The sequence below is a fragment of the Emys orbicularis genome, chromosome 4 (assembly GCF_028017835.1).
Source record: "Emys orbicularis isolate rEmyOrb1 chromosome 4, rEmyOrb1.hap1, whole genome shotgun sequence".
NCBI classification, from domain to species: domain Eukaryota; kingdom Metazoa; phylum Chordata; order Testudines; family Emydidae; genus Emys; species Emys orbicularis.
In genome coordinates, this window is record NC_088686.1 from 109,711,663 (window position 1) to 109,737,133 (window position 25,471).

General features: G+C 39.8%; 1 protein-coding gene across 3 annotated transcripts in view; it reads right to left on the minus strand.

Annotated features, from left to right (window-relative positions):
- The window catches only part of LRP5 (LDL receptor related protein 5), a 206,345-nt gene that overhangs the window by 127,518 nt on the left and 53,356 nt on the right, over positions 1-25,471 (minus strand). The gene's annotated exons all lie outside the window — the stretch shown is intronic.

Consider the following 25,471-nt stretch of genomic DNA (forward strand, 5'->3'; position numbering starts at 1 on the left):
GCTTCAATAGCAGAGGCATATAGCTTTGTTTATGTTAGGGTCTAAATCAAGGCACATTTAATTACTTGCTACGAAGTATTGATTTGAAATTTTGACTTGTGGGGAATCAAAAGTAAATACTACATTAAATGTAAGTTAAGTAAAAATCAGGTTTAAAAACTCAACAGTTAGCCTTACAAAATACTAGAATAAATCTCTTTGATTATAATACTGAAATATTACATTTTTATTAAAGAAATTCTCAACTCCACTGCTTCAAAAACCAGTAGAGGTTTTTGCTGCAAACATCAGCTGCTCTGTCACACAAAGCCCTTACAAATTCACATCAGAGTCTCTCCATTCCACTTTTAATTACATTAATGTGTCCATAATCACCCTGATCTGCTTAAATAATATTGAAGCACATTTAATGGAAAGCAGAAGGGCACTGAATATGCATTTGATAACTGATCATGTAGTAGAGAGGGATATTATATGCATTTCTAAGTTACCCAGAGACTGCAATATTGGACATCATTGTACACAGATATAAACAGACTAGTCTAATCTGCTAGTGTAGCCTCTTCACATAATTGATTGCATTTTCACCTTAATTCTCTTCTGTTTTTCTCTCTCCACAGTGAACTGGATCAAGGTTTAATGGGCTTGACACAGGAATTTATGGGAGAAGTTCTCTGGCCAGCATTATGCAGGAGGTCAGGCTAGGGCCAGGTCTACCCAAAAGACCTAAAATCCACCCCCCTGAGTGACACAGTTAAACCGACCTACCCCCCCATGTAGACAGAATTATGTTGACGGGAGAGTTTCTCCTGTAGACATAGCTACTTCCTTTTGGGGAGGTGGATTAACTATGCTGATAGGAGCAGCTCTCCTGTCAGCGTAGTATCATCTTCACTAAAGCGTTAATGGTGAAGCTGTGTCACTGTAGCGCTGTACATGAAAACAACCACTAGGTGAGCACAATGGTCTCCTTCTGGCCTTAAAATCTATAAACAACACCAAAGCAGTCTTCAGCTCCCCAAGGCAGTGAGGACTCAGTTATTCTCCCAGTCCCAGTTACAGGTTCTTGCCCAGTCTATCCTTTCTCTCACACACATATAGATGCCGTAATGGCTGCATTAACTCTGATTGGATGGGACAGTATTCAGACCGCCACTGCACCTTCGTCCCCACCAGCTGCATGGCAACTCCAACATGATTGCATGCTTCCAAGAAGGAAAAGGGTCCCTTTCACACTCAACTCACTGGGCTGTACTGTTTATTAAACTCTCCAGATGCTCCACACCAGTTCTGCCACAGGTGGTATTCAGAGAAGGTACATGAGAAAATAAAAAATTTGGACATTAGAACTTGGACATTAGAACTATACAGTCATGAACATAAGAATATAAGAATGGCCCTACTGGGTCAGACCAAAGGTCCATTTAACACAGTATCCTGTCTTCCAACAGTGGCCAGTGCCAGGTACCCCAGAGGGAATGAACAGAACAGGTAATCATCAAGTGATCCATCCCCTGTCACTCATTCCCAGCTTCTGGCAAACAGACGCTAGGGACATCATTCCTGTCCATCCTGACTAATAGCCATTGATGGACCTATCCTCCATGAATTTATCTAGTTCTTTTTTGAACCCTGTTATGGTCTTGGCCTTCACAACATCCTCTGGCAAGGAGTTCCACAGGTTGACTGTGTGTTGTGTGAATAAATACTTCCTTTTATTTGTTTTAAAACTACTGCCTATTAATTTCATTTGGTGACCCCTAGTTCTTGTGTTATGAGAAGTAGTAAACAACACTTCCTTATCTATTTTCTCTACACCAGTCATGATTTTATAGACCTCAATCATATCTCTCCTTAGCCGTCTCTTTTCTAAGCTGAAAAGTCCCAGTCTTATTTATCTCTTCTCATCCGGAAGCCGTTCCATACCCCTAATAATTTTTGTTGCCCTTTTCTGAACCTTTTCCAATTCCAATATATCTTTTTTGAGATTGGGCGACCACATCTGCAGACAGTATTCAAGATGTGGGTGTACCATGGATTTATATAGAGGCAACATGATATTTTCTGTCCTATTATCTATCCCTTTCTTAATGATTCCCAGCATTCTGTTCACTTTTTTGACTGCCACTGCACATTGAGTGCATGTTTTCAGAGAACTATCGACAATGACTCCAAGATCTCTTTCTTGAGTGGTAACAGCTAATTTAGACCCCACCATTTTATATGTATAGTTGGGATTATGCTTTCCAATGTGCATTACTTTGCATTTATCAACATTAAATTTCATCTTGTTGCCCAGTCGCCCAGTTTTGAGAGATCCTTTTGTAGCTCTTCGCAGTCTGCCTAGATCTTAACTATCTTTAGTAATTTTGTATCATCTGCAAATTTTGCCACCTCACTGTTTACCCCTTTTTCCAGATCATTTATGAATACCTTGAATAGAACTATGCCCAGTACAGACCCCTGGGGGACACCTCTCTCCATTCTGAAAACTGACCATTTATTCCTACCCTTTGTTTCCTATCTTTTAACCAGTTACCAACAATCCATGAGAGCACCTTCCCTCTTAACCCATGGCAGCTTACTTTGTGTAAGAGCCTTTGGTGAGGGATCTTGTCAAAGGCTTCCTGAAAATTTAAGTACACTATATTCACTGGATCCCCTTGGTACACATGCTTGTTGACCCCCTCAAAGAATTCTAGTAGATTGGTGAGGCATGATTTCCTTTTACTAAAACCATGTTGACTCTTCCTCAACAAATTATGTTCATCTATATGTCTGACAATATTGTTCTTTATTATAGTTTCAACCAGTTTACCCAGTACTGAAGTCAGGCTTACAGGCCTGTAATTGCCGGGATCACCTCTGGAGTACTTCTAAAAAAATTGGTGTCACATTAGCTATCCTCCAGTCATTTGTTACAAAAGCTGATTTAAATGATAGGTTACAGACTACAGTTAGTAGTTCTACAATTTCACATTTGAGTTCCTTCAGAATTCTTGGGTGAATATCATCTAGTCCTGGTGACTTATTGCTGTTTAATTTATCAATTTGTTCCAAAACCTCCTCTAATGATACCTCAATCTGGGACAGTTCCTCAGATCTGTTGCCTAAAAAGAATGGCTCAGGTTTGGGAATCTCCCTCACATCCTCAGCCGTGTAGACTGATGCAAAGAATTCATTTAGTTTCTCCGCAATGGTCTGATCATCCTTGAGAGCTCCTTTAGCATCTCGATCATCCAGTAGCCCCACTGGCTGATTAGCAGGCTTCCTGCTTCTGATGTATGTAAAAAAAAATTTGCTATTACTTTTTGAGTCTTTGGTTAGCTGTTCTTCAAATTCTTTTTTGGCCTTCCTAATTATATTTTTACACTTCATTTGCCAGAGTTTATGCTCCTTTCTATTTTCCTCATTAGGATTTTATTTCCATTTTTTAAAGGATGCCTTTTTGCCTCTCACTGCTTCTTTTACTTTGTTGTTTAGCCAGGGTAGCTCTTTTTTGGTTCTCTTACTATGTTTTTTTAATTTGGGGTATACATTTAAGTTGAGCCTCTATTATGGTGTCTTTAAAAAGTTTCCACGCAACTTGCAGAGATTTCACTTTTGGCACTGTACCCTTTAATTTCTGTTTAACTAACCTCCTCATTTTTGTGTAGTTCCCATTTCCTTTAGCACTGGACTATTTTCTCTGTTGAACTAACATTCCACAAAGAAACCCCCATTATCTGATGCAGTACAGTCAAAGCACAACAGTGGCTGATGCTAATACATGCTAGAATTCTGATGCACTTTAATTTTCTCAGCCTTCGGGTAATGAGAACTAGGTGGCATTATTGAAGTGAACTGCTAGGCCTATATATGTTGGCTGTTTGACAATCCATGCTGCTGTGCTACATCTGTTCTTAATGAAGATACATTGCTCTGTAACCATCCTCCTAACAGCCATGTACCTAGGTCCTTAGACAACAGAGACATGTGGATGAAGGCAGTGCAGCATGTGCCACTAAAGTTTCTCAATAAGTTATCTACACCGACTGAAAGCTGGTAAAGAATAAACGTTCTTGGCCAGGCATTCAGTACTAAGATAGTTACAAAATCTGTGCATACACTGAACATCCTCTGTGAAAAGCTTAGTAATTACTATTATGCATGTATTTTGTTTTAATAATAATTTCTGCTAGAAAGAACAGGCGGGACAGAGGCGTAGCCTAGAGCTTGAAGCACAGGATTAGGAGTAGCAGACTAATCTTAGTCCTGACCCTGGTTACCTCTGTGACCTGGGGCAAATTACACCACCTCTTTTCCTCGGTAGTCTTATCTGTAAAATGGGAGCCTATCCCTTTTACAGAGGCACTTTCAGCATTAATGTCTGAAGAGTGCTTTGAAAATACAAAACACTAAATAAATTTTACAGTATAACATCTCTATTGCAGAATGTGTATTACTAGACATTCTAGAACCAGTCTACACTACTAGAAACAGCATAAATACATTCAAATGTTACAGCATTTAATCAAATGAATCTTTAAAACCACCATCAAATTAATCACTTTCATAACCATACAAGTAAGAAACCCTTAATAGGATTACCAGCCACTGTAACATGAATGTGTTCAGCATCACACAAAAAAAAGCTTTCACATACAAAATGGAAACTACTCAAATATAAGGCTGAAATACAGGCTTAAAGTCGAACACAGCAAGTGAAACCATGGTGTAATGCTATATAAAAAGATCTCTATCAACCAGAGCCCACAGGGAAAAAAGGAAGGAATGTATGCATACCACCACACACATTTGGTATAAACATTTTACAATGCAAAATCATGTAGGATAACTTTTTTACATTAGAAAAACTGGGATCCCTTTGAAATTTCCACTTTGAAGGAATTTGTAATGCCCTACGTTCAAATTTCTGTTTTATTTTTCCAACTGGTATAACTTTAAGCTGTTTATTATTCTTGAGTCTTTCTTTTGCTTCCCGCTCCCTGAAGCTTTCTGCAGAAACTTCTGTGCAACTTTTGAGTAAATCTAACATCCATACAAGCCCATGAATTTTAATGGTTTGCATATAGAAACAAATGCTAACTATACTGGAATTAAAAAAACCAACACACAGCTCTGGTCATTTATTCTCGTTCCCCAAACACTATATTCTCTCTTTGTAGTTAACAAGAAGCCATGTAGAAACAGACCAGAGGGATCTTTTTTGTTTTGTGGATGGAGTTCCACTTCCTCCACTCCTTTAATCCATTAATTTTAAAATTTAACACCCATGCTAGGTATAGTGTTTGCTCGGATTTTTTTCTTTTGTGCTTCTGTTATTATTAAAAATTCATGCTTCAATGCTGAAAATGGCAGCTGCATTCTATCTACAAAATTAATTCCAATCAGAGCCGACAGCAGCGAAGTAGCCCATCTCACCAGCTCGACAAGAGCCTTTTTTATTCTCCCCTTGGCCCACTTCACATTTGACAAGTGACAAGACATCTATAATACAGTAACAAATGCTCCAATTTATTCACCCAACCTAAACAAATGTAGACTGCAGTGGTTGCTTTTGCTAATCCATGCCAGAAAACACCATGCTATTCCTTTCCCATTTGTCTGTCTGCTAATCAGGATAGAACAATGCTCCATTGTGGGTCTCTTTTCCCCTAAAAATTTCTTCTCCCTTCCCCTCCAATCTAGTCACTAGGAACTTCTTTTACAACCACGACTTTGCTAGGCAAAACAGAGAACTTGTAAACAGGAAAAACCTTAGTTCTGCATTGACACACAAGAAAGTGACATTTTAAAAATAGTTCACTACAAATACTTAGGTTGTCAGCAAATCTTTTACTAGCCATCCAAGTACAGACACCCCGTCACCCCAGATAAACCAACCAGACTTCAAGAAACCACACACAGATGAGCAAAGGATCTTGTTAGTTCCAGTAACACAATGAATTACCTGGCAAAGTTTCAAAGCATGATGCAGGAGAGAACAAACTTTGTTATTCTGTGTAGATCATGGGAAATGTAAAAAAAAAAAAAAGTTGCCATGCTATTTAATAATCTTGCTTATATTCAAAACAATGACAACATTCAGCACAGTGAAGTTCAGCGTTAGCTGCTCTTAACAGTTCAACTGCAGGAAGAGAGAAGTAAGACAGGGATTATGATAGGAGGTTTCATTTTGGTGTTGTGATCTATGTGTAGGGCCCCAGTATTGTTGTTCTTAGACTTTTCCACCTAATTGAAAAATGTTTGAGAAACTGAAACAAGCTGTGCTAATAGCTAGGGTCCACATAAAAGGATTTTAACATAAGAGAAAGTCTGCCATGGTGTTTACCAGCAGCTCTACATATCCCTGTACAGAAGATTTGATTTATCTTCAATCTCTGGGTGAACGGAACACTGATTTACTAAATGAAGGTGGCTGATTTGGGTTGGGGACACTCACTGCAGGAGAACTTCCTCTTAGCCAACTGGTGGAGCAATAAGAGCACAGAAGACAGGAGATACACTTGCCTGGTTTATCTGACTGAGGAGGAGAGCTGCAGGGGAAAAGTAGTGCACAAAAGTTAACAAAAAGTGAGTCCTAAGTGCCCTCATTTGGACTAGACATGGCTAAATCACATGTAGGTAGGCACAGGGAAAATTAACACTTATGACAAGAGGAGGACATACAGAGCACAAACATGTCTCATTAACTGCTCCGTTTGCATGTTATACATGAATAACCTTGTCCACTGTTACTTTTACTACTTCATTAACAAACATCTAGGGTAGCTATTTTCCCTGAACCTGCAAATTCCATTTCAGAAACAGTTATGAAACAAGGTATCCAACAAACATTACATCTGATGAAGTCACCAACATGGAATGACTTACTCAGATGACAGAAAGCTGCTTCCCTCATACCAAGGGAAAGCGATTACAATCCAGGAGGCAGGATTACCCTATCGCTATGATCTTTAAATCATTTAATAAAATAATTGGAATACATCTTGTCTTCTTCCATTTTTAGTAATGGACAGAGGCAAAAACCAGAAGACTGTCCAATCATTAATTGGAGGTCTTGAGAATATTCATTAAAACTCATACAAACTAGCATTAATATACCAATCAATGTAGTTTCATTGGTAGAAACCAGACATAGTGATTAGCACAATTTTCATGGCCACAACCATTAACACATAATTAATTATAACCAAGAGCAATAATACTTTGCACTTCTACAGCACCTTTCATCCAAAGATCTCACAGCACTTAACAAGTAAATTTCAACTCCCTCTGAGTTTGGCTTGTCAATATTACCTCCGCTTTAAAGATGTGGAAACTGACTCAGAGAGATTAAGCGATATACTTGAGGCGACACATCTGGGTATATAATTCAAGAGTCCCATCTACAAGTTTTCACTAACCAGGAAATAACATCCCTTCTTAAAGAATCTTAATGACAGTCCTGAACAAATCACGGCAAGAAATCTCCAAAGAAACTTGGGCACCAGAAATGGGGTATGCTCCTTGTCAAGGATACAGCAAATCTAAAGATCACCTTCAAGTTCTGCACAGAGATGAAAATTCCCCATCCTTTCCCCATCCTATTGACTCAGAATAAGTAAGCACTGTATTAAAATAGGGTTACCATATTTCAGCAAGCAAAAAAGAGGACGGGAGGAGCCCCGCCCCAGTCCTGCCCTAGCCCCGCCCCAGTCCTGCCCTAGCCCCGCCCCTGCCCCTTCCACTCCCTCCCACTTCCCGCCCCCCTCAGGACCCCCAACCCTCCCCCTGCTCCTTGTTCCCTGACTGCCCCCTCCTGGGACCCCTGCCCCTGACTGCCCCCCAGGACTCCACCCCCTATTTATGTACAGGCGTGACTACCTGCCCTTTCCTGGTTATTATACGCGGCCAGTCCGCATCCACATCCAGTAATTAAATAATAATAATAATAATAATAAATAAATAAACTAATAATTTAAATTGGAATTTCATCCATTAATAAATATTTATTATATAATTAAAACCATTCTATTGAAGGACAGATATTAAATAACACTAAATAAATTAATGTTCAAAACAATATTAAAAATTTGAAAATTTAGAGCATGGAAACCAAAATAGCTAAAATTTAGTTTTGGCAAGATACACGGAATGGAAACTCCGGGATCTTTACCTGTCACTGAATATAGCCATCATACCAATAGTGGAATATAAAACAAGTCTACATATACTCTCCTTAAAATTTTTACTTCTGTCCATTCCCAGTAATTGTAACAAATCATTATTACCTTCACTCCACTTGCCACGCGCCCCAAGCACAAAACCAAAGAAGTGAATATTTTTACCTCCGGTTAAGTTTTTAATTTCTTCCTCTAACTCAAGATAATAAGCCACCTTCTCACTGTGGGCTTGTTCCAAACTTCCGGCATTATCCTCCCATCGCACTGTAACATCAACCACCACTGCTGTATCTCCTTTTATAAATATAATATCCGGCTTTCTTAACTCACCCTTACTATTTCTCAAATGGGGCTCTATCATTGCCTTCCACCCTAATTTACCAACCTTATCTACAACTGCAGACACTACTCTATTATGCCTTTTTATCCTAGCATTCTTAGTCTTATAACATTGTCCTGAGATATGGGGAACAGTCTCCCGCACTTTACCGCACCATCTACAAAGAGCATTCACACCTCCTCTTCCTCTTGCTAATGTCTCCCTAGTAGGATAAATATTTGCCCTAAGCTGCAATGCTGCGATATACGCTGACGATTTAACTTTACTAGAGTTTCTAAAAATCGAATTACTAATTAAATCATTTTTAAAATATTTTATCCCTATTCCCTGACATCTCAGTTCCGACCATCTTAAAAATTCCTCTTCCCTCCATTTCTTGGGATGAGATGTTACTGCACTAAATGACAATATTTTATCCACAAGATTTTCTCCTGCATATAGATAAGATAGGTCCATCCAATCATCTCTCGAGACAATATGTCTCCTCCATTTACGAATTAACATATTTGGGATTTGCACACTAAACTTAGTGAGAGCTAAACCACCATCCCTACCTCTAGAATAAAATATCCCATCTGTGGTACACTGAGGTAAATGTAAAATCTCTTTAACTATTTTTCTAACTAACACATCAAGATAGTCTAAAAGATTAAAAGGGGGTTCTATTAAAAGAAGATTATAAAATAGCTTCGGTAAAATATATGTCTGTAAAATTAATATTTTTGGGGCCGGTTTTAATGGGGCCTTAATTAAATTCTCACTCCAATCTTTCAATTTTTCTTTAAGTACCGGTCCCCCTACACCTATCCAGGGATCTATTCTAACTCCTAAATATTTTTCAAAATCCCCTGGTTGAACATATTCAATCTCCTCTGACCCTATCTGCCAATTATCCTTAGGATTAACTACATAGGTTTTATGTTTAGTTAAAATATGAAAGCCTTTCGTTTTCTTCACATTAACAGAGAGATTAGTATTTTTACAAAACTCCTCTAAGATACCCAAATTTTTAATCATTCCTTTATATGAGCTACTTAAAATTGCCACATCATCGGCAAAAGCCAATGACGTGACACCATTACCCTTAACATAAAAACCACTTCCTTCTACTTCTAATCTAGTTAAAAGGGGATCCATAGCAATATTAAACAAAATTGGGGACAACGGGTCACCCTGCTTGACCCCCCTCCTAATTAAAATAGACTCAGTAACTTCATCATCCACCCATACCCTAGTTGTGCAATTATCATAAAGGTCCCTAATAATATCTATAAAATGTTCATCTATACCAAATCTTCTCAACCCGGCTATTATATGTCCGTGTCCCACAGAATCAAAAGCTTTAGCCAGATCTACGAACACTATTGCAATTTCATTCCCATTTCGTTTAGCCCCTTTAATCAAATTATCTAATATAGCAATATTTTCCTCACACCCAGGGGCGGATATAAACCCTTTTTGTCTACTACATATCTTAACTGTTTCCACCAGTCTTTTTGCTAATATTTTGGTATAGATTCTAATCCAAACTGACCCAATTGTCAATGGTCTCCAAGATGTTAACTTCTTCATTTCCTCCTCATCTTGTGTCTTTGGTATTAAAATCGTTCTATTTTTCTTAAATTCATCTGGTACCTGTCTATTTAGAAACCATATATTAAAATTTTTTGTAAGTATTAAGGAGTCTAAATTAAAAATATCCCACAAATTGCTCACTTTTACTTTATCTGGGCCAGGAGCACTATCTTTTCTTATTTCTCTTAAAGCTATTCTAATCTCATCCACAGAGATCGGACTCATTAATATATCATTATCCGCATTCTCTGTGGATGATGGCCACCCTATCATATTACCATGTCCAATTGTTCCCAAAATATTCACATAGTATTCCTCAATTTCTTTCATAGGGATAGCACACTTAGCCTTATCTGGCTCTCCCATTATAATGCGAGTCAATCTTCTTCTATCCTTATCAAATAATTGTTGATAAAATTTATACTTAGCTTTCTTTGTAGCATATCTCCTAATTGCATTAAATTGCTTCCTTCTCCCCTCCTTTCTCATCTTCCCTTTTCCTTTATTCCTCAACTCTATTTGACTTTCATTTCTAGGGTCCTTTCCCTCTACTAATGAATAACATAATTTTTCCAACATTGCCCATCCGAGAGCTTTTGTTAAATCCTCCTTTAATAATCCTTCAATTTCCCCTAAACTATTTATTATTTCTCTTCCCTCCCTACTTTGTTTTCCCCGTTTACATATTTTCTCCACTAAATCCACTTCTGGATATTTGTTTATTCGTTTTGGTCCTCATCTCGCTCTCAATACATTTATTTATATTCCTTTTCCCAATATATTTCCTTTCCAACTGTATAAGCTGCGCAACCTCATCTTTGGTCCATATACGAGATCTAGTCGATCCCTCTTTGATCTTACTTTTAGCAGCCATATCTTCTTTTCTTTGCTCATTCCTCACAGCAGGGTGTCTATGTCTACAGTGTTGGCTCAATCCAGATCTAGTATGAAAACCAAGCCCACAGACCGAGCACGTATGGCTCTTCATTGGGGTATCCGCCTTCTTGGGTATGCACTTGGGGTAGTGGCAAGCTATATTATGATATTGAGAAGATTTTCCACATTTACTACATACAACTCGTATGGCTTTACTTTTATGAACCACATTAATGTGTTTGGCCCATTTACCAAATGTTGGTAATATCTGGGGACATATTGGACAATTAAAACTATCAACGGGATACTCTAAATAAAAAACCCCATCCTTCCACGAACTACTTTCTAATATATTTATATTACTACCAGTACTGTTAAGATCCTTATTACGATCCCTATTAAAATCAGTACTTGGTCTAAAACTATTTAATAAACTAGACCCATTAACTAAATGAGCATTAAGATATCCCGATTCGCTAACATATGGATCATCAAATGTACTTAAATACTTAAAATCTGGATTAAAACTTTCCATAGTTAAATCATTAAAAGTGTCCCTTGTAAAAACCATCGGTAAGATAGATAAAATCTCCTCACCATGATCATCACAAACAGTCTCCTCTACCTCCTCTCCATGCTCCACTGGGAGGACTTGATTCTCACTCTCATGCTCATGAGACTTCATTATAGTCCACACCATTTTATCCATTGGTCCAGCGACCCTAATCACACCCCTAATATATTTAACACTGTCAGCCGGGGCATCAAAGCCAACAGCGGGGGCGTTATTAACCCGGTCCAGCGCCAATCCGGTATAAAAATATAAATTACTTTTTTCCATAGCTAAAAGATTTACCCTTCTCAGGGGGAAACTAACCCTTTCCAGGGGGAAAATAACCCGTACCTGGGGGAAACTTACCCTTTCCAGGGGGAAACTAACCCGTGCCTGGGGGAGACTACCCTTACCAGGGGGAATCTAACCCGTACCTGGGGGAGTCAACCCGTACCTGGGGGAATCTAACCCGTACCTGGGGGAGTCAACCCGTACCTGGGGGAGGCTACCCTTACCAGGGGGGCATCCATGTGGCCTCCAACAAGCCTCCCTGCTCCTTGTTCCCTGACTGCCCCCTCCTGAGACACTCCCCCCATCCTAAGTGGCCCCCTAGGACCGTACCCCCTACCTGCCCCCTGACTGCCCCAACCCTTATCCACACCCCCACCCCCAGACAGACCCCCGGGACTCCCACGCCCCATCCAACCACTCCCCACCCCCTGACAGCCCCCCCCAGAACTCCCGACCCATCTAAACCCCTCTGCTCCCTGTCCCCTGACTGCTCCGATCCCTCTCCCCACCCCTGCCCCCTGACAGCCCCCCCACTCCTTGTCCCCTGACTACCCCTCCTGGGACCCCTGCTCCTAACTGCCCTCCAGAACCCCACCCCCTACCTAAGCCTCCCTGTTCCTTGTCCCCTAACTGCCCCCTCCTGAGACCCCCCCACCCTAACTGCCCCCCCCCCGGATCCTACCCCCTACCTGTACCCTCACTGCCCAAAACCTTATCCACACCCCCACCCCCAGAAAGCCCCCCCCGAACGCCCGACCCCCCCCCCCCCCGTCTCTTGACTGCTTCCTCCAGAACCTCCCTGTCCCTTCTCCGACCCCCTGGCCCCCTTACTCTGCCGCTCAGACCAGCGTGCCGGGGAGGAGGAGCAGGGGGAGGAGCTCCAGACTGCCGGTGCGAACGGCCGGCTGGTGATCTGCGAATGCAGGGAGGGAGGGAGTGCTCTCAGCTGCAGGGGAGAGGAGGGGGAAGTGGAGGAGGGGCTCTCTCTGGCTGTCGGAGCCCCATGTAAGTGGCACCATCCGTCCGGCTGCCCTGTCAGCAGCGCGTGCTCTGCGGGGGGGGGGGGGGGGGGATGGGGGGAGTCCGGACATTTACAAATTCCCCCCGGACGCTATTTTTAACTCTAAAAGCCGGACATGTCCGGGGGAATCCGGACGAATGGTAACCCTAATTAAAATTGGCCCAACCATCCCCTATCACTAATCACTTGGTGATCAACAGAAGTTTGGTAGTCAAACCCATCAGCATGTAAATCAATAAAAGTACTGTATTAAAGGAAAAAGTCTGTGGGGGGAAAAGGACAAAAATAGCCACAGAGAAGATATGTAGAGGATACATTCTTGATTCCCTCAGATCAGAACACCCAGGCACTGGGGGCAGATTTACTGGCTTACTGGAATGGATTTACTGGAACCGAGTACTCCTGAGTGCTAATCCCAGCTGTCACTGACTCACTGTGTGGCCTTGGACAAGTCACAATTTCTCTGCACCTTAATTTCCTTCTCTATAAAATGGGAAGAATACTTCCGTACCTCATATGAGCCCTTTGAGGTTAATGTTTATACAGTCCTTTGAAGATAAATTTTGAAGTGTTATCATTATTACATTCCAAGTATTACGCGTCCACAGAAAATTCACTTTGGAGCAAACACCAACCATTAAAAATGTCAATCCAAGAGGGAAACATTATAGAGAAAGTTATAAACAACTGTAAATTGGGGTTAAAAAATAAAAGCAGTGTCTCAACCTTTCTGTAGCTACTTTGACACTGTTAAATAAATTTGCCACAAAGAAAGAAACAGGCTTAGGTCTTGTACACAAAGGCCATACTGGAAAACTACAGGATCATTTCATATACTACTTCCATAAAGTCATCAAAATTGGAGACAAAAAGGACCCGTTAGATCATCATCTAGACCATCCCTCTGTGGGTATTTTCCTTACAGTACATTTTCTACTGACTTTGTTCTCTCAAATTTTAAGTTTACTTTTAAAAGCAGCTGTTTCTGAAAGTGATTTTTTCAATGTAGTACACTCTCCAGCGCTGAAGATTGGCTCTCATAAGACTAAAATTATCTGCAGTTTGCAGTCCTTTAGTACCTATCAACAAAAAGCAGACTTTAAAAAACAAAAACACCATTTCCTAATCTGCAAAAAAGGGGTGGCAAAACTAAACATGAAAGGCAATTTACAAGTGAATGAACAGAAAAAAGAAAAACCTCATTCATTAAATGCTGATGAAACGAGGTAAAGGCAGAAGAGAATCAAACGTATATTACATTACAGTACTCTCAGGATACCCCAAGACGGAGGATCTATGATGTTCCCATTGTTCTGACCTTCATACATACGCTGAAGTGCTAGCATCATAAAATTAAAGAGAACATTCTCATTCCTGGTATAAGTAAGAGACATTGTCTAGGTGCTATGGGACATGTGATTTATTATGCTTCATGAAAGGCTGGTTATTCTACAGGTCTCTGGAAATAAGATTGGCATGGAGTTTTCCTTGAGCAAGCTCCTATCATTTGCTCCATTGGGTTTTATCTTTAAAATTGCTTCTGCCTTGTCAGAAAAGTAATTCTATTGACTACATTACAGCAGTTTGGGCTGTATTAACTAGTTCTGAACATGCAAACAGCATTCTAAACCCACAGTTATCATACTAAACTGTTAAGAATCAGAATACAATGGAGTTTGAACCCTGGTGTGAACGTCTCCCCATCAGCAAGGTGCCCCAGAATACACAGATGAGAGGGTAAACCTCAGTCTCAATCCCAGGCTGATGAAAATCATGCATGTCAGATTATGAGAATAGTATGTGAGAACAGCGAGAGTGGGCATAAACAGGCATTCACTACACAAATTCCTCCTGTGGAGAGTATATGAAACTGCATCAGCATCACTCTTGGAAGAAGTCCCCTGCTCAGAATAACTAAGGAACTGAATATCAGAAATTCATTGGGTAAGCAAAGGATGACTCTTGCAACAGAGGGAGGGAAGAAGTCCCTAGAAGAAGTGAGAGTCCTCCTGTTCTCATCAAGAGCAGGCATAGGAAAGGAAAAAACTATGATGAATTACCCAAAGGACTAATAGAAATAAACACAGATTGCTGTTTCCCAAACTGGATTTTATTTTAACTTGAACCCAGATAGTTTTATTCAAGTGAATTATAGCTATGAAGAGTATTTTGAAACCACAGAATACACAAAAGGGAGTGCACAAATAATGCTGCTTCACAAATACTATGGTGTAGATTCCATCTTCATTCTATGGGCATAATTCCTACTCATTAATGAGCCATAAATGCAGATCCAGGGGAGAGTACAACCCTTAAAATGAATGGAATTTCCTGTGCTACACCTGATCAATAGGGAGAGGCAGGTGTCTGGGCATAGGTGTAGTGGTCAGGAAAAGAGTGGGTATCTGGGAAGGGTATGGGGAGGGAGGGTTGAGACTGGGTAACAGGGGAATTACTACTATATCAGCATTACTAGCACCTTCAAGAAAATAAACAAATAGCTACAAACAAATACACGCCAAAACCAACTATGGACTTTCTCCCAGCGTGTAAAGATGTTGCTGGAAGGCTCCCGGCAGTTGTTTATGGTCCATAAATACCAGAAACAATGCCAGCACTGGACTGTCAGATACTTAAGAGCTGATTTTCAGCCATTGTCCAAAATGATAAATGACCCCCAAAATCCTTCCCTTTCACAAAGGGTACTTACTGTTCATTTGTAAATTAGCAGCCAATATACTTAAAAAAAGTGTTGACTGGTCCATACATGGAACTAAGCTATATGCATTTCTGCTTACTATTCAGAGGGAAATATGTATCAGCAAGCTGGAGCTTTTCAATAATTGTGACAGAAGTTTAATTGTATGGGGAAATGTCTTTAAAAGGTTTTTTGTTTGTTTGTTTTCCTCATGTTGACGGAGCTCAGTGTAACTGAGAATTCAAGCCTCGGTCTCTCACCTCAGCCTTATTCTTGATTGTGAAGTTAGCTAGAATGACTGGCAGCCATGAGGCCTTCACACAAATATCTGCACTATACAAACATTCATAGCACTACACTTAAGTATTTACTGTGCTCTCAGTACATGATTTTCAAACATTCATAACTAATTTATAAACCAATTATTTTCCCCAAGCACAGTAAAGCAGACTCTCCCTCATTCGAGGTTACATACAGGGCCAAGCAAGGAATTTTACACACAAGCCACTTGTGAGTAATCCAAGGGCAGTAGAAAGTATCCAAAAAGCTCTTGGGCAAAAATCCTGGCTTCTCTGGCCCTGAGAGTCTTGCCATTGACTTCAGTGAGGTTAGGACATCACCCTCAAATTAAAAGTGATCATCTTTATGTGCAGGTAGGCTCCTCGACCCCCCAAAAATGTTGGAAATATTTTATTCAACTTTACCCAGAAAAACTAACCTCTAAGCTAAGACGAAATATGAAAAGTTTCAACTCGAAAGGGTTTTTTGGTTGTTTGTTTTTTAAGTTATAAGCTCCTAAAATTAGAGACTTAGAATGGGTGGACTATCTCAGCAATAACCATAGCATCATTATTTATCTATCTTTGGGTTTTATACTGCTATAGCCAAATCCCTAGAGGACTACATGGAGTCTCTGGCACTTCTCCCATACCTGAGCTAAGATTCACATAGTCTTTTGCCGTGCAAACTTTGAGCCAGAAACAGTCTTTATTCTTGTCAAGCACGTTGTCTGTGTTCAATAATAAAGTAAAGCTGTCCATAACAGGCTTTTGCTGTTCACCTTTCTTGGTTCAGTAGCTCTTCCTTACTGTTATTTCACGGGGCACTTATTTTCTTCTTGTTTGTGCTGTTGTAATTCCTTGTCTTTGGTTACTATAGAAGAGCTTTTGCAGCCTTACTGCATTCTCTGAAGATAGTCTCAGTCTTATTTAAATTTATATCGTAGCAGTGGCCAGAGGCTTCAATCATGTTGGACCCCAATGTTCTAGGCACCGTACACAGTCAAATGACAGACCCTGCAGCCCAAAGAGCTTATGAAATAAAAGGCAGAACAAAGAAGTAGGTGCGCAGTGGGAGATAAAGGGGTGTTTAAGCACATACGAGATGTGTGAATGATTTTTAGCCAATCAGTCACAGTAACCAAATGTATCTCCTCTGGGAGACCATTATGTAATCAAGCCCCCTGGCTCCTGAGAGCTTCCCCCTGGGCAATGTCAGGCACGTTGTCCCAAAGGAGCACAGCTGTCTTGGAAAGTCATGAATGAAGACATAGTTTTTGATTAAATCGGGTCCCAAGCTGATGAGGGCCTTAAAGATAAAGACCAGGGCCTGGAATTAGCACTAAAAGCCAGTGGCTGGTGAAGTGTGCTGATGTGATGTGTCCTTAGCTTTTTCTCCCGCCAACGACTCACTTTAGTTCTATTTTATAGAACACACTGCTACATTTGTTAACGCTCTGCTTGAGATAACAGGCATGTGGGCTATTTTAAATTAGACTTAATATAACACGGTAGAAAATGGTTACAAAGTTGAACCTGCCTACAGCTGCTAGGACAAAACCAAATCTATAGGGCCTTCAACAATATGGCCACTCTCACCCTGCCTTGAGCAACAGATGTGTTTCTGCCTTCAGTCACTATAAACAGGGTAAGAATTCTGAAGGCTTTCCATGCAAAGAAGGAGAATAAATAGTATACACTGGACATCCTAGAGTTTGTTTAGGTCAGAGCTTAGACTGCCCAGATAAATACACAGAATTCTTCCTTTGGGGAAATTTTGCACAATACTAAATGAAATACTACGATACCACATTTAACCAAGTATTGACGTTTACCTGGCGATGACTCTGGATTAGTTGGTGTAACAAAAACTCAGAAAGAACTCATTATAAAACAGTATTCATGACAAAACAGGCTCTAGAAATGCAAAAAAGCTTCTAGTCATAGATGGATAGATAAAAAGGAGTGGCAACAAAATTGCCTAATATGAGAGCGCCAAATATGTACATCCTGTAGGATAACAAAAAAAAACCCTCATCTTTGAAGAAACCTGAAACTCCCACTCCTGAAATATCTAGACACAAAAAGAAAGGAATGAATCTTATGTTTACATTAATTTAATAAAACAGATCAAAAACTAATGATATATGTTACAGTTAAGCTGAGCAACGATTGTAATAAAGTTATATGGTTAATACAAATTTTCACAGAAATACTTTAACAAAATAATTTGCTCCAGTATTGTTAAACAAAATACAATGTATCAACTTACTGAAAGTGAAAATAATATTTTAAACTTGTGTTGTAACGTCAAGAAGCTATTTTGACTTTGAGCTACTTCTCACCTAGTCAATACGGCCATGTTAAGTTATGCCAGCTGAGGATCTGGGCTGTTTTCTAGTTACTACACCTTTAATTTACAAGTTAGTTACACCGGAATACAGACTGAGCTGAACAAGCAAATTGGGTAGCAGCTTGTCAAAAGGCCATTCACTCTGTACTTGATCTATTTTATTATAGTTATTATATATAAGTTACTATAGCCTTGGGTTTTTTATTCAATAAAAGTAATTTTAGTTAACTGAAGCTACAATTGGCTTATATGGTATCAGAAGATAAGAAATTATCTTGCAATGAGAATGGGACCCTTCGAAATAGCAAAGCAAGCTTGTGAAAGAAGAGGGCCACTTTGCGGAAGAACAGAAATGAAGACGTTAAAATGACCATTTATGGGGAAAACGGGCTATTCCCACTTTTATGGAATAGATGAAAATTCTAAAGTTTACGTAAAAAGCCAGCAGCAATATTTTTATGCCAACAACACTGAAGACTGCAAAAAAGAAAAGATGCATTTTCCAGAACTGAGAGAGATATAGGCAGTTGAACATTGTTTATAAAAAGGAACCCAATCTTGGAAGGAGATGGGGATATGGCTGTGGCATTTGAGTGTGGGACCCTACTGGGACCAGGATTTAATCACAATTAGCCGACAATGCTGAACACGCTATGCCACGATCTACTCTCTTCACAATCACATTTGAACGTCATTAAACCGAGTCATGTGGACAAGCCACAAAAGAAACGTTCAACATTCTGAGTGTGCAACTCTGCCTACGTCACATGGAGGAAGGAAGGACCACACTACAAGGAAGGACGGCAACAGGAGTCATTATAAGACAACAGCAAAATGGAGCGCCAGAATGGTAGTCAAAGTGGACATGCAACTTTTGCTTGTCATGCACCACAGCAGGGAAAGCAATTCAGGAGAAGGAAGCCTGCAAGGATAAGGAGAAAGAACCCATTCTAAAAAATGCCTCACTGTATTCAGATGCCTTGTGATTTATACCACTTCTCAGAACTGTTTGCAATACAGAGTAAGAGGGACAAATGGCTCCCCCTATCAGAGACACAACATAAGCCATGAACGTATCTGCTTGGCTTTCTCCTAACATTTTAAACTACTTTTAAGTCAACAAAACAACCCAGTAAAGAGTTTCACCCAGGGACCCTCTGGGGAGTGAGGGAGAACAGAGGAGAGCTTCTTGAAAGGAATCCTCAGTGATGAATTTGTGAGTCAGAGATTAGAACACTTTGTTTCTAAAGAAGGAGATTATAAATTTGACATTTTAAATACAAGCATTAAATTCAGCACTGTTGTGATTCAACATAGCACTGAAAGGATCAGGCTGCAAACAGAAAATTACCCAACATTTCTAACTTCAAAACTGAGACAACTCTGCTCATCTTTGCCTTTCCAACAGCCTGTTTGCCACTCTTGGATTGTAGTGGTAATTGATCCAAACTATGCTTTGCTCTGAAGAGAAGTGTAGAATATGTATGTTTATAAAATGTCTCTTAAGAAAAGGGAAAGGAGAACTTGCTTTTCAGGGCTTTAATCATTCATGTCAGAAAGTAACTTAAATAAGGACTTGAAGAGTTAATAAGGTAGATCTAAGATAGGCATGCAGTTTGGGTAACTGCATGAGTGAAAGGCTAATTAGATGCAATTACACATGCATTTTGAATCTTTACATCAAGATTGGAACTTTGTCTAAAAGGTATGGTATAGCTCAAGCACATGTTATAGGCTTGACGCAGAAATTACTGGGCGTAATTCTATGGCCTGTGTTATGCAGAAGGTCCGGTTAGATGACAATGATGGCCCCTTCTGCTCAGAAAATTCATATATTTTTAAGGTGAAAATTCCATACTTAACTTGTTTGAAAATTTAACCCAATTTTTCAGTCTTGTGATGTAAAGATATTTACCAAAAACCCCTACCCTACCCATCCCCCACCAAATCTAAAAAAGCTGCTTATTTTAATACAATAAAAGCATTGTGTTGGCTACTGAGGATAAAATATTACTCTATAATAAGTTACTGTGCTTAAATAATTAGTACATCTTTTTAGTCAAGTCAGCCTCTTTGAACTTCTTTTATTACAGCATTTGCTTCTAATAGAATCCACATTCCATAAACTGTTCAAATCCCAGATATAGTTATGGTTGGCATTCCACTCCAAAGCCTTTTTTCAGTTGTTCCTTTCGGGCATCAAACGTCTCATACCTGGAAACCAGATTTCAAATACTTTTCAAGCATTGCACATTGTGCTTTTACAATTCCGCTTTGGTGGCCTGGGGTGATGCGGAGGGGGCGAGGAGGAAATCATACCCTTGCAAAAGTTTCAGGTGACTGGGGCTTTGTTTTAACTTTTCAATGTGGCTTTTTTTCCTTTTAAAAACATAAAAACAAACCCTGTTCTTGTATTGCAGACTCTTCTACACAGCGGTTCTCTGGGTGCTAGGAAGCACTTGTCATGCTGTCAATGAATAAAGAAAACACCATACACAAACAAAGCAAAACAGACTTTTATTCTCTTATGCCTGGAATGAGGCAACACCGGAGCAGCAAACAACCCTTTAAGCAACTACACTTTCCTGGACAGCTTCTTGTGCTCAGTGTCAGCGTTCCAAACTCTCCCCATATTTTATATTTATTATTATTAATAAATGGCATTCACCACAGAGTTGGAATCTTTTTATGATATTTTGATTTGTCAAATAACGTAACTGTATAGAGCTGGAAATGTAAGAGGAAAACCAGGCTACAAGTACAACACAATACAGAAAGGAAAAACAAGAGAATAATAAACATTTCACCTACTGACTCAGCAGAATAGCAACAGTTATAGATGCACCATAGTATTAATCAAAAAGTTATCAGAGTCTCACTGCATACATGCCATATCTTGTGGGTCTCTATTTTACTCCCATTTCTGTAACATCCAATATTGAATAGTAATTTACCCACTGGCTTTGATTGTGGTATTTGGGACAGAGGCATCTACATTTTTTAAACTGTTTAGTAACATCGGCACGAGCAGCATACACAGCATTTTCTCAACAGAAAGTAGTGACAAAGAACCTCACATAAGTTAATCACAACTTATCCTACCCTTTTGTTGTGACATTACAACCTCACCCACAATTCCAGAATGGTAAAATGAGAAAATGGACATTCTAAAGATAAAATTAGCAAGCATTCATATAGCACGTTACATGGACAAAGTAGTGAACAGGCATTAACTAGTTAATCCTCACTGGACCTCTGTAAGGTAGGTAGGTAAAGCAGCATTATCCCCATTTTACAGAAGGGTAAAAACAAAGTTGAAGTAGTTTGCCCAGGGTCACAAGCAAGTCAGTGGCAGAGCCCCCACTTGAACTCAGGATCTACCAATTCCCAACCCTGGGCTCATTCCCCCCAGACAACACTGTCTCAACAAAGAACTGCAGAACCCATAGTTCTCACATACTTGTATTTGCCTAATCTCAAAGGGTAAAATCTTTAAGGGTGCTTAAGTGATTTAGGAGCCTGTGGGTTTGTCTACATGGGAAAACTTACCAGCATAGCTATACAGTACAACTACATGGCTATAGCTATGCAGTATAACTCCCCATGCAAACACTCTCTTTCAGGATTTCGAGTACCCTTTTTATCCCAAAAGTACCATTGACAGTGATTGGGACTTCCAGTCTTAAGTGACTTTGGCACTTTTGAAATTTTTACCGAAACTAACAAGCGATAAAACGAAGACATGGTTAATTCTTTCATGTCCGCAGTTCCTGGTACTACCCTTATCTACGCCAAGAATCCATGCAAGGAATAAAAAGTCAGCTTCTTGCCACCAAGGAGTTAATTAATAAGAGTGGAAAGAGAAGCATGTGGATGTTGGCATAAGGCAGACAGGATCACAAAAGATGCAGAGCTTGGGAAAAAAATAATCCATAAAATTGAACCAAAAGGCCACATTCTTATGCAAAATCAAATTTCCTGTTCCCATCCAAATTTTTTGCCCCCTTTTGACAGAAAATCCTTCACAGAGAGTCTGGCCCAACAATGGAAAGGTACAAGCATAGGCTAAAAAGTCAGTTATTTTTGTGCCATTAGCCAAAGTGCCAACTGCACAAGGGCTCTGTTTACTACTGTCAAAAACAAATCTGTATGAGTATTTAAAAAAAACATTTGTCTTGAACATTCAGGAATGTTTTTAAATCTTTCTTATACTGCAAGGGGAAAAATAAAGGTCTTTCAGCAGATCCAAGAATTACCTTGGAAGCATTTCAAATACAGCAGGAAGAGTTAATGAAAATGGCCTTTCAACCCTGGAGGCTTGGGTTCAAATCCTGCCTTACTTCACGAGTGAAAGGAGTTTGTTGAGCTTACCGTAATGCCAGTGGATATTAACCAGCATCAGAAAATGATTGCACTACTGCGTGCATTGGCAAAATATGCTAAAAGCCCCCAATTCTATGATAGCAGCAAGTCTTTCAGTCCAGGACCGAGGTTTGGGGGAGGGATAGCTCAGTGGTTTGAGCATTGGCCTGCTAAACCCAGGGTTGTGAGTTCAATCCTTGAGAGGGCCATTTAGGGATCTGGGGAAAAAATCTGTCTGGGGATTGGTCCTGCTTTGAGCAGGGGGGTGGACTAGATCAGTGTTTTTCAACCACTGTTCCGCGGCACACTAGTGTGCCGCGAGATGTTGCCTGGTGTGCCGTGGGAAAAAAATATTAAACCATGCTTGAATGTCGGAACTGGTTACTAAAATTTTTGAATCCCACCACTGATGTTAAGGACTATAAATAGCTCAGAATATCAGCTTTGTGTTCAGCCAAACAGGCCCAGGTTGCGCACTGAATAAAGTATTTTATAATTTTTCATATTTCTGTTTACTTACTATTTCATAATAAAGTAATTATAAAATACTTTCTTTGTGTTTATTTGATTCCTATTCAAGAGAATTACTTTATATATAGTCAATATAGGCACAGAGTTAAATTTTTTAACATTTTCTAATGGTGGTGTGCCTCGTGATTTTTTTCATGAAACAAGTGTGCCTTTGCCCAAAAAAAGGTTGAAAAACACTGGACTAGATGACCTCCTGAGGTCCCTTCCAACCCTGATATTCTATGATTCATTGGCTGAACCGTGCATGCAAGAAGCTAGCACTAAGCACTATTTCTCGGCTCTAGCTAGGAATGTTAATCTCTCATTTTTATAAATATTAAATTCACTTTTTTAAAGTCAAACTTCCTGAATAATAAAATCAAGATTTTCCAACAAACTGTGTGACTTATACTTTACTGAAACACTGCTACTGTTGTACTATTAGCCCCCAACTATTGCCTCTTAAGTAAACCTCATATGTGGCATCTCACATCTAACTTTGGAATTTCATCATGAGATCTCTCTCTAGTTTCTTACTTAGATAATTTTCTCTAGTTCACATTGTCTAAGAGAGCAAATTTCACAAGACTTCTGGCACAAAGCCTTGCCTTACTTTTTTTAAATTAAACATAATGCATGAAAACACGAATGCGGCAGAGTGATGAAAATTTCCTAGCATAATTACCTCATACATCTCTCCACAAAGAGTTGTCCCAGAGGGAAGAAAGGGACTATTCATCTTCAGCAGTAGAGAAATGGTATTACTGGTTTAAATCTTAATTTGGCATTTTTCTGTATGGATCATTCCATTATAACTAATTAAATCTGAGGTTGGCCACAGTGGCTTAACTGCAGAGTAACACAAAGACCTGGATTCAAGCAACTGTCCTGCCACATGAGTTCCCAAAACACGTTAAAAACATTGTTCTTTAGGATACAGCCAAAAGGTAACAGCTGAGTTGCCCCTCCATCACAACAGCAATTACTGGCCAATGAATACAAGGGAACAAACCTCTACCTTTAAGTCCATTGCCCAGCTGAGAAAAACATGGTCCTGCAATGGCTTCCCTCTAACGGGCCTCATTTCAGAAAAGCACACGTAAGCACTCTGCAGTGCCACTGAAGATGGAATACTGACACAAAGTGTGATAGAAGCATCTGCACAGACCACTCAAAAGGGTTCTGTGAATCATTAATAGTCAGCGGGACACAAATTGAGAATCACAGCCTGAACCACTACTCAGAATTACAACAGATATTTCTACACCTCCCACACTAGCAATAAACTAAAGGGAACCATTGGTCTCTACTTCTGCTATGGCAGAAGCATGCCATTTTTGGAAAAGATAGCTGCAACACAGTCTAGCTATGTGGGTACTTATATGTGCAGCATCCCCATAGTACCTGAGGGCGCATTTATTCCCAGTGCCACTGTGAAGTAGAGAAGTATTACCATTTCCATTTTACAAGAGGGAAGCTTTGGTCCAAACGGGTGACTTTGAGAGATGGTGAGCATTTGCAGCTCTCACTAACATCAATTAGAAACATGGGTGCTCAGTGCTTCTGAAAATCAGGCACAAAAATTGTCTCCTAAATTTGTGAACACTGAGCCCCTCCATTCCCCAGAGAAATTAGGAAAATTCCGGGAAATTAAACCAATCAAGCCCCTCTTCAACCCTGGTATGTTATTAAGGGCCTACTCAAACTGGTTATTTAGCATGATTTCAAACAGTGAGGCCTTCAGTCAGAGTTCATATGTAGACTTTCCACATATGATCCTCTCTCTCCTCCCGTTCATGTTTTGAAGAGCAATGGACTAGTTATCAGTGGCATCTGAATTAGCACCCATTGACTTGAATAGGGTCATTCACACTTCAGAGCTTACATTTCAGACTCTCCAAACTCAGGCAGTTATTACTGCATTTGTTATACTTGGGTGATATTTTCAAGCTTTTCTGTGCAACCATAGTAGCTAGAGACTTTTGTTTTTAACAAAAGCTGAGACTTCTGGAGAACATTTGGGAGGTCCATCTGTGGCCTGTTAACTAACCCTTTACATCCTCTGTTCCTATGCTGGGAAGCATGCCCCACATTTTAGGAAACCCTAGATCAAGGCCCTGTCTACAAATTAAACTTAACTTGGAATAAGGCAGGGTGTAAATTTAAAGAGGATTAACTAGTCCTGATTAATTTGGAATAAGAGCATCCACACATGGAGTTAATCAGGAATGGTTATTTCAGAATAACTTTCTGTGTAGACAAACTGTAAGTCACATGACCAAGGTTACACAGGAAATATGTAGCAGAGGCAGGAACTGAATCCAGATCCCAGTTCAATGCTTTACCTACAAGATACCTAGTTTCTCTTCATACATACCAGACAGAACGCACTTGAAATGCAGACGTGTGTTTTATAAGTGAATAAACAGAATGGTATGGGAGATAT